Genomic DNA, 10,000 nt, shown 5'->3' on the forward strand with positions numbered 1-10,000 from the left:
CTTGTCCGACTTTGAGGCACCAGGCTCGGCCACCCTCCGAGCCTTTTCCTTCCCTCTCCTGTTATGGTGCCTCCCTATTAACCTCTAGGTGGTTGCGCTCGTGACATCAAAAAGACCACTTTTTGCAGAGCAGTCACACTCGGAAAAAATTTATTTCGTCAGGCAAAAGAACCAGAGTTCTCCGCGGCCATCCACTCCAACCTTGTCCGACTTTGAGGCACCAGGCTCGGCCACCCTCCGAGCCTTTTCACTCCCTCTCCTGTTATGGTGCCTCCCTATTAACCTCTAGGTGGTTGCGCTCGTGACATCAAAAAGACCACTTTTTGAGGAGCAGTCACACTCGGAAAAAATTTCTTTCGTCAGGCAAAAGAACCAGAGTTCTCCGCGGCCATCCACTCCAACCTTGTCCGACTTTGAGGCACCAGGCTCGGCCACCCTCCGAGCCTTTTCACTCCCTCTCCTGTTATGGTGCCTCCCTATTAACCTCTAGGTGGTTGCGCTCGTGACATCAAAAAGACCACTTTTTGCAGAGCAGTCACACTCGGAAAAAATTTCTTTCGTCAGGCAAAAGAACCAGAGTTTTCAGCGGTCATCCACTCCAACCTTGTCCGATTTTGAGGCACCAGGCTCGGCCACCCTCCGAGCCTTTTCCTTCCCTCTCCTGTTATGGTGCCTCCCTATTAACCTCTAGGTGGTTGCGCTCGTGACATCAAAAAGACCACTTTTTGCAGAGCAGTCACACTCGGAAAAAATTTCTTTCGTCAGGCAAAAGAACCAGAGTTTTCAGCGGCCATCCACTCCAACCTTGTCCGATTTTGAGGCACCAGGCTCGGCCACCCTCCGAGCCTTTTCACTCCCTCTCCTGTTATGGTGCCTCCCTATTAACCTCTAGGTGGTTGCGCTCGTGACATCAAAAAGACCACTTTTTGCAGAGCAGTCACACTCGGAAAAAATTTCTTTCGTCTGGCAAAAGAACCAGAGTGTTCAGCGGTCATCCACTCCAACCTTGTCCGATTTTGAGGCACCAGGCTCGGCCACCCTCCGAGCCTTTTCACTCCCTCTCCTGTTATGGTGCCTCCCTATTAACCTCTAGGTGGTTGCGCTCGTGACATCAAAAAGACCACTTTTTGCAGAGCAGTCACACTCGGAAAAAATTTCTTTCGTCTGGCAAAAGAACCAGAGTTTTCAGCGGTCATCCACTCCAACCTTGTCCGACTTTGAGGCACCAGGCTCGGCCACCCTCCGAGCCTTTTCACTCCCTCTCCTGTTATGGTGCCTCCCTATTAACCTCTAGGTGGTTGCGCTCGTGACATCAAAAAGACCACTTTTTGCAGAGCAGTCACACTCGGAAAAAAATTTCTTTCGTCAGGCAAAAGAACCAGAGTTTTCAGCGGTCATCCACTCCAACCTTGTCCGATTTTGAGGCACCAGGCTCGGCCACCCTCCGAGCCTTTTCACTCCCTCTCCTGTTATGGTGCCTCCCTATTAACCTCTAGGTGGTTGCGCTCGTGACATCAAAAAGACCACTTTTTGCAGAGCAGTCACACTCGGAAAAAATTTCTTTCGTCTGGCAAAAGAACCAGAGTTTTCAGCGGTCATCCACTCCAACCTTGTCCGATTTTGAGGCACCAGGCTCGGCCACCGTCCGAGCCTTTTCACTCCCTCTCCTGTTATGGTGCCTCCCTATTAACCTCTAGGTGGTTGCGCTCGTGACATCAAAAAGACCACTTTTTGCAGAGCAGTCACACTCGGAAAAAATTTCTTTCGTCTGGCAAAAGAACCAGAGTTTTCAGCGGTCATCCACTCCAACCTTGTCCGATTTTGAGGCACCAGGCTCGGCCACCCTCCGAGCCTTTTCACTCCCTCTCCTGTTATGGTGCCTCCCTATTAACCTCTAGGTGGTTGCGCTCGTGACATCAAAAAGACCACTTTTTTCAGAGCAGTCACACTCGGGAAAAATTTCTTTCGTCTGGCAAAAGAACCAGAGTTTTCAGCGGTCATCCACTCCAACCTTGTCCGATTTTGAGGCACCAGGCTCGGCCACCCTCCGAGCCTTTTCACTCCCTCTCCTGTTATGGTGCCTCCCTATTAACCTCTAGGTGGTTGCGCTCGTGACATCAAAAAGACCACTTTTTTCAGAGCAGTCACACTCGGGAAAAATTTCTTTCGTCTGGCAAAAGAACCAGAGTTATCAGCGGTCATCCACTCCAACCTTGTCCGACGTTGAGGCACCGATGTCGGCCAAGTTCTGAGCGTTCCACCGCCGAATGCCACTGGTCCTCAACACAGCGGACTTCCAATCCAACCTTGTCCGACTTTGAGGCACCGAAGTCGGCCTCAGCCCGAGCCTTCCCCCGCCGACCTCACTGGAGCCCGCCATCCAGGGACCGGCGGAGGTCGCCCGCATGACCGCGGCAAAGTGTCTCAAAGTCGGGCACGACCGCTCGAGTCACCCGCCAACCCGGTCCGGGGCACCTCCAGGGACCGGCGGAGGTCGCCCGCATGACCGCGGCAAAGTGTCTCAAAGTCGGGCATGACCGCTTGAGTCACCCGCCAACCCGGTCCGGGGCACCTCCAGGGACCGGCGGAGGACGCCCGCATGACCGCGACAAAGTGTCTCAAAGTCGGGCACGACCGCTCGAGTCACCCGCCAACCCGGTCCGGGGCACCTCCAGGGACCGGCGGAGGACGCCCGCATGACCGCGACAAAGTGTCTCAAAGTCGGGCACGACCGCTCGAGTCACCCGCCAACCCGGTCCGGGGCACCTCCAGGGACCGGCGGAGGACGCCCGCATGACCGCGACAAAGTGTCTCAAAGTCGGGCACGACCGCTCGAGTCACCCGCCAACCCGGTCCGGGGCACCTCCAGGGACCGGCGGAGGACGCCCGCATGACCGCGACAAAGTGTCTCAAAGTCGGGCATGACCGCTCGAGTCACCCGCCAACCCGGTCCGGGGCACCTCCAGGGACCGGCGGAGGACGCCCGCATGCCCGCGACAAAGTGTCTCAAAGTCGGGCACGACCGCTCGAGTCACCCGCCAACCCGGTCCGGGGCACCTCCAGGGACCGGCGGAGGACGCCCGCATGACCGCGACAAAGTGTCTCAAAGTCGGGCACGACCGTTCGAGTCACCCGCCAACCCGGTCCGGGGCACCTCCGGGGACCGGCGGAGGTCGCTCGCATGACCGCGACAAAGTGTCTCAAAGTCGGGCACGACCGCTCGAGTCACCCGCCAACCCGGTCCGGGGCACCTCCAGGGACCGGCGGAGGATGCCCGCATGACCGCGACAAAGTGTCTCAAAGTCGGGCACGACCGCTCGAGTCACCCGCCAACCCGGTCCGGGGCACCTCCAGGGACCGGCGGAGGACGCCCGCATGACCGCGACAAAGTGTCTCAAAGTCGGGCATGACCGTTCGAGTCACCCGCCAACCCGGTCCGGGGCACCTCCAGGGACCGGCGGAGGACGCCCGCATGACCGCGACAAAGTGTCTCAAAGTCGGGCATGACCGCTCGAGTCACCCGCCAACCCGGTCCGGGGCACCTCCGGGGACCGGCGGAGGACGCCCGCATGACCGCGACAAAGTGTCTCAAAGTCGGGCACGACCGCTCGAGTCACCCGCCAACCCGGTCCGGGGCACCTCCGGGGAGCAGTGGAGGTCGCTCGCATGACCGCGACAAAGTGTCTCAAAGTCGGGCATGACCGCTCGAGTCGCCCGCCATCCCGGTCCGGAGCTCAACACTTTGTCGTTTTTTCCACTCCCTCCCCATTAACCTCTAGGTGGTTGCGCTCGTGACATCAAAAAGACCACTTTTTGCAGAGCAGTCACACTCGGAAAAAATTCGTTTCGTCTGGCAAAAGAACCAGAGTTCTCAGCGGGCTTCCAGTCCAACCTTGTCCGATTTTGAGGCACCAGGCTCGGCCACAGTCCGAGCCCATTCACTCCCTCCCCTGTTGTACTCGCTCCCTATTAACCTCTAGGTGGTTGCGCTCGTGACATCAAAAAGACCACTTTTTGAGGAGCAGTCACACTTAGGAAAAATCCGTTTGCGCTCACACCATCCCTCCCCATTAACCTCTAGGTGGTTGCGCTCGTGACATCAAAAAGACCACTTTTTGAGGAGCAGTCACACTTAGGAAAAATCCGTTTGCGCTCACACCATCCCTCCCCATTAACCTCTAGGTGGTTGCGCTCGTGACATCAAAAAGACCACTTTTTGAGGAGCAGTCAGACACCGAGGTTTTCTGGATTTATGTCCGTTTTCCTGGTTCTCTGACTCGGGCACCTTGTGACCGACATCCCCCCCTTCCCTGGTTCTATTTTGCCGATACTTTGGTGAGTTTTCTACCCGCAAACCAAGCCCCCCAAGCCCGCCGCCTGGTGGGGGAAGAGGCCCCCTGGTCCCGGTTCTATTTTAGGACACTTTGGTGAGTTTTCTACCCGCAAACCAAGCCCCCCAAGCCCGCCGCCTGGTGGGGGAACATGCCCCCTGGTCCCGGTTCTATTTTAGGACACTTTGGTGAGTTTTCTACCCGCAAACCAAGCCCCCCAAGCCCGCCGCCTGGTGGGGGAACATGCCCCCTGGTCCCGGTTCTATTTTAGGACACTTTGGTGAGTTTTCTACCCGCAAACCAAGCCCCCCAAGCCCGCCGCCTGGTGGGGGAACATGCCGCCTAGCCCGGTTCTATTTTAGGTCACTTTGGTGAGTTTTCTACCCGCAAACCAAGCCCCCCAAGCCCGCCGCCTGGTGGGGGAGCATGCCCCCTGGTCCCGGTTCTATTTTAGGACACTTTGGTGAGTTTTCTACCCGGAAACCAAGCCCCCCAAGCCCGCCACCTGGTGGGGGAAGAGGCCCCCTGGTCCCGGTTCTATTTTAGGACACTTTGGTGAGTTTTCTACCCACACTGCATGTCCCCAAATGCCGCCATCTGGTGGGGGAACATGCCGCCTGCACCGGTTCTATTTTAAGTCACTTTGGTGAGTTTTCTGCCCACACTACGGGTCCCCAAATGCCGCCATCTGGTGGGGGAACATGCCGCCTGCACCGGTTCTATTTTAAGTCACTTTGGTGAGTTTTCTGCCCACACTACGGCTCCCCAAATGCCGCCATCTGGTGGGGGAACATGCCGCCTGCACCGGTTCTATTTTAAGTCACTTTGGTGAGTTTTCTGCCCACACTACGGGTCCCCAAATGCCGCCATCTGGTGGGGGAACATGCCGCCTGCACCGGTTCTATTTTAAGTCACTTTGGTGAGTTTTCTGCCCACACTACGGCTCCCCAAATGCCGCCATCTGGTGGGGGAACATGCCGCCTGCACCGGTTCTATTTTAAGTCACTTTGGTGAGTTTTCTGCCCACACTACGGGTCCCCAAATGCCGCCATCTGGTGGGGGAACATGCCGCCTGCACCGGTTCTATTTTAAGTCACTTTGGTGAGTTTTCTACCCACACTACGGGTCCCCAAATGCCGCCATCTGGTGGGGGAACATGCCGCCTGCACCGGTTCTATTTTAAGTCACTTTGGTGAGTTTTCTACCCACACTACGGGTCCCCAAATGCCGCCATCTGGTGGGGGAACATGCCGCCTGCACCGGTTCTATTTTAAGTCACTTTGGTGAGTTTTCTGCCCACACTACGGGTCCCCAAATGCCGCCATCTGGTGGGGGAACATGCCGCCTGCACCGGTTCTATTTTAGGTCACTTTTCTCACTTTCTGACCCACAAATAATGCCCCAAATGCCGCCGCCTGGTGGGGGGAACTGCCGCCTAGTCCCGGTTCTATTTTAGGTCACTTTTCTCACTTTCTGACCCACAAATAATGCCCCAAATGCCGCCGCCTGGTGGGGGGAACTGCCGCCTAGTCCCGGTTCTATTTTAGGTCACTTTTCTCACTTTCTGACCCACAAATAATGCCCCAAATGCCGCCGCCTGGTGGGGGGAACTGCCGCCTAGTCCCGGTTCTATTTTAGGTCACTTTTCTCACTTTCTGACCCACAAATAATGCCCCAAATGCCGCCGCCTGGTGGGGGGAACTGCCGCCTAGTCCCGGTTCTATTTTAGGTCACTTTTCTCACTTTCTGACCCACAAATAATGCCCCAAATGCCGCCGCCTGGTGGGGGGAACTGCCGCCTAGTCCCGGTTCTATTTTAGGTCCCTTTTCTCACTTTCTGACCCACAAATAATGCCCCAAATGCCGCCGCCTGGTGGGGGGAACTGCCGCCTAGTCCCGGTTCTATTTTAGGTCACTTTTCTCACTTTCTGACCCACAAATAATGCCCCAAATGCCGCCGCCTGGTGGGGGGAACTGCCGCCTAGTCCCGGTTCTATTTTAGGTCACTTTTCTCACTTTCTGACCCACAAATAATGCCTCAAATGCCGCCGCCTGGTGGGGGGAACTGCCGCCTAGTCCCGGTTCTATTTTAGGTCACTTTTCTCACTTTCTGACCCACAAATAATGCCCCAAATGCCGCCGCCTGGTGGGGGGAACTGCCGCCTAGTCCCGGTTCTATTTTAGGTCACTTTTCTCACTTTCTGACCCACAAATAATGCCCCAAATGCCGCCGCCTGGTGGGGGGAACTGCCGCCTAGTCCCGGTTCTATTTTAGGTCACTTTTCTCACTTTCTGACCCACAAATAATGCCTCAAATGCCGCCGCCTGGTGGGGGGAACTGCCGCCTAGTCCCGGTTCTATTTTAGGTCACTTTTCTCACTTTCTGACCCACAAATAATGCCCCAAATGCCGCCGCCTGGTGGGGGGAACTGCCGCCTAGTCCCGGTTCTATTTTAGGTCACTTTTCTCACTTTCTTACCCACAAATAATGCCCCAAATGCCGCCGCCTGGTGGGGGGAACTGCCGCCTAGTCCCGGTTCTATTTTAGGTCACTTTTCTCACTTTTCTACCCACAAATAATGGCAAAAAAAAATGCTTACAGCACCCAGTATTCCCAGGCGGTCTCCCATCCAAGTACTAACTGGGCCCGACCCTGCTTGGCTTCCGAGATCAGACGAGATCGGGCTCATTCAGGGTGGTGTGGCCGTAAGCGAGGGAAGCGCTTGTGAAATGCCCCAAAGTGTTGAAAATGTTCCCCAGGCCCCTGGTTCCCCATCCCCGCAGGAGGAGGCTCCCCAGGCCCCCTGGTTCCCCATCCCCGCAGGAGGAGGCTCCCCAGGCCCCCTGGTGCAGGAGGAGGCTCCCCAGGCCCCCTGGTGCAGGAGGAGGCTCCCCAGGCCCCTGGTTCCCCATCCCCGCAGGAGGAGGCTCCCCAGGCCCCCTGGTTCCCCATCCCCGCAGGAGGAGGCTCCCCAGGCCCCCTGGTGCAGGAGGAGGCTCCCCAGGCCCAATGGTTCCCCATCACCGCAGGAGGAGGCTCCCCAGGCCCCCTGGTTCCCCATGCCCGCAGGAGGAGGCTCCCCAGGCCCCCTGGTTCTCTATGCCCGCAGGAGGAGGCTCCCCAGGCCCCCTGCTTCTCCATCCCCGCAGGAGGAGGCTCCCCAGGCCCCATGGTTCCCCATCACCGCAGGAGGAGGCTCCCCAGGCCCCCTGGTTCCCCATCCCCGCAGGAGGAGGCTCCCCAGGCCCCATGGTTCCCCATCACCGCAGGAGGAGGCTCCCCAGGCCCCCTGGTTCCCCATCCCCGCAGGAGGAGGCTCCCCAGGCCCCCTGGTGCAGGAGGAGGCTCCCCAGGCCCCCTGGTTCCCCATCCCCGCAGGAGGAGGCTCCCCAGGCCCCCTGGTTCTCCATGCCCGCAGGAGGAGGCTCCCCAGGCCCCCTGGTTCCCCATCCCCGCAGGAGGAGGCTCCCCAGGCCCCATGGTTCCCCATCACCGCAGGAGGAGGCTCCCCAGGCCCCCTGGTTCCCCATCCCCGCAGGAGGAGGCTCCCCAGGCCCCCTGGTGCAGGAGGAGGCTCCCCAGGCCCCCTGGTTCCCCATCCCCGCAGGAGGAGGCTCCCCAGGCGCCCTGGTTCTCCATCCCCGCAGGAGGAGGCTCCCCAGGCCCCCTGGTTCTCCATGCCCGCAGGAGGAGGCTCCCCAGGCCCCCTGGTTCTCCATCCCCGCAGGAGGAGGCTCCCCAGGCCCCCTGGTTCTCCATCCCCGCAGGAGGAGGCTCCCCAGGCCCCCTGGTTCTCCATCCCCGCAGGAGGAGGCTCCCCAGGCCCCCTGGTTCTCCATCCCCGCAGGAGGAGGCTCCCCAGGCCCCCTGGTTCTCCATCCCCGCAGGAGGAGGCCCCCCAGGCCCCTGGTTCCCCATCCCCGCAGGAGGAGGCTCCCCAGGCCCCCTGGTTCTCCATGCCCGCAGGAGGAGGCTCCCCAGGCCCCCTGGTTCTCCATCCCCGCATGAGGAGGCTCCCCAGGCCCCTGGTTCTCCATGCCCGCAGGAGGAGGCTCCCCAGGCCCCCTGGTTCTCCATGACCGCAGGAGGAGGCTCCCCAGGCCCCCTGGTTCTCCATCCCCGCAGGAGGAGGCTCCCCAGGCCCCCTGGTTCCCCATCCCCGCAGGAGGAGGCTCCCCAGGCCCCCTGGTGCAGGAGGAGGCTCCCCAGGCCCAATGGTTCCCCATCACCGCAGGAGGAGGCTCCCCAGGCCCCCTGGTTCCCCATGCCCGCAGGAGGAGGCTCCCCAGGCCCCCTGGTTCTCTATGCCCGCAGGAGGAGGCTCCCCAGGCCCCCTGGTTCTCCATCCCCGCAGGAGGAGGCCCCCCAGGCCCCTGGTTCCCCATCCCCGCAGGAGGAGGCTCCCCAGGCCCCCTGGTTCTCCATGCCCGCAGGAGGAGGCTCCCCAGGCCCCTGGTTGGGAGAGGGGGAAAAAGAGCAAAGTGTTTAAAAATGCCCCAAAGTGTTGAAAATGTTCCCCAGGCCCCTGGTTCCCCATCCCCGCAGGAGGAGGCTCCCCAGGCCCCCTGGTTGGGAGAGGGGGAAAAAGAGCAAAGTGTTTAAAAATGCCCCAAAGTGTTGAAAATGTTCCCCAGGCCCCTGGTTCCCCATCCCCGCAGGAGGAGGCTCCCCAGGCCCCCTGGTTGGGAGAGGGGGAAAAAGAGCAAAGTGTTTAAAAATGCCCCAAAGTGTTGAAAATGTTCCCCAGGCCCCTGGTTCCCCATCCCCGCAGGAGGAGGCTCCCCAGGCCCCCTGGTTGGGAGAGGGGAAAAAAAGAGCAAAGTGTTTAAAAATGCCCCAAAGTGTTGAAAATGTTCCCCAGGCCCCTGGTTCCCCATCCCCGCAGGAGGAGGCTCCCCAGGCCCCCTGGTTGGGAGAGGGGGATAAAGAGCAAAGTGTTTAAAAATGCCCCAAAGTGTTGAAAATGTTCCCCAGGCCCCTGGTTCCCCATCCCCGCAGGAGGAGGCTCCCCAGGCCCCCTGGTTGGGAGAGGGGAAAAAAAGAGCAAAGTGTTTAAAAATGCCCCAAAGTGTTGAAAATGTTCCCCAGGCCCCTGGTTCCCCATCCCCGCAGGAGGAGGCTCCCCAGGCCCCCTGGTTGGGAGAGGGGGAAAAAAGAGCAAAGTGTTTAAAAATGCCCCAAAGTGTTGAAAATGTTCCCCAGGCCCCTGGTTCCCCATCCCCGCAGGAGGAGGCTCCCCAGGCCCCCTGGTTGGGAGAGGGGAAAAAAGAGCAAAGTGTTTAAAAATGCCCCAAAGTGTTGAAAATGTTCCCCAGGCCCCTGGTTCCCCATCCCCGCAGGAGGAGGCTCCCCAGGCCCCCTGGTTGGGAGAGGGGGAAAAAGAGCAAAGTGTTTAAAAATGCCCCAAAGTGTTGAAAATGTTCCCCAGGCCCCTGGTTCCCCATCCCCGCAGGAGGAGGCTCCCCAGGCCCCCTGGTTGGGAGAGGGGAAAAAAAGAGCAAAGTGTTTAAAAATGCCCCAAAGTGTTGAAAATGTTCCCCAGGCCCCTGGTTCCCCATCCCCGCAGGAGGAGGCTCCCCAGGCCCCCTGGTTGGGAGAGGGGAAAAAAAGAGCAAAGTGTTTAAAAATGCCCCAAAGTGTTGAAAATGTTCCCCAGGCCCCTGGTTCC

General features: G+C 59.1%; 1 non-coding gene across 1 annotated transcript; it reads right to left on the minus strand.

Moving 5' to 3' along the window:
• Positions 1–6,924: 6,924 nt before the first annotated feature.
• LOC148058316 (5S ribosomal RNA) lies at positions 6,925–7,043 on the minus strand. The gene has a single exon (XR_015709962.1). It is a non-coding gene; the product is annotated as a 5S ribosomal RNA (ribosomal RNA).
• Between the last annotated feature and the right edge of the window lie 2,957 nt (positions 7,044–10,000).

The sequence above is a fragment of the Callionymus lyra genome, unplaced genomic scaffold (assembly GCF_982586985.1).
Source record: "Callionymus lyra unplaced genomic scaffold, fCalLyr1.hap1.1 HAP1_SCAFFOLD_95, whole genome shotgun sequence".
Lineage (NCBI taxonomy): Eukaryota > Metazoa > Chordata > Actinopteri > Syngnathiformes > Callionymidae > Callionymus > Callionymus lyra.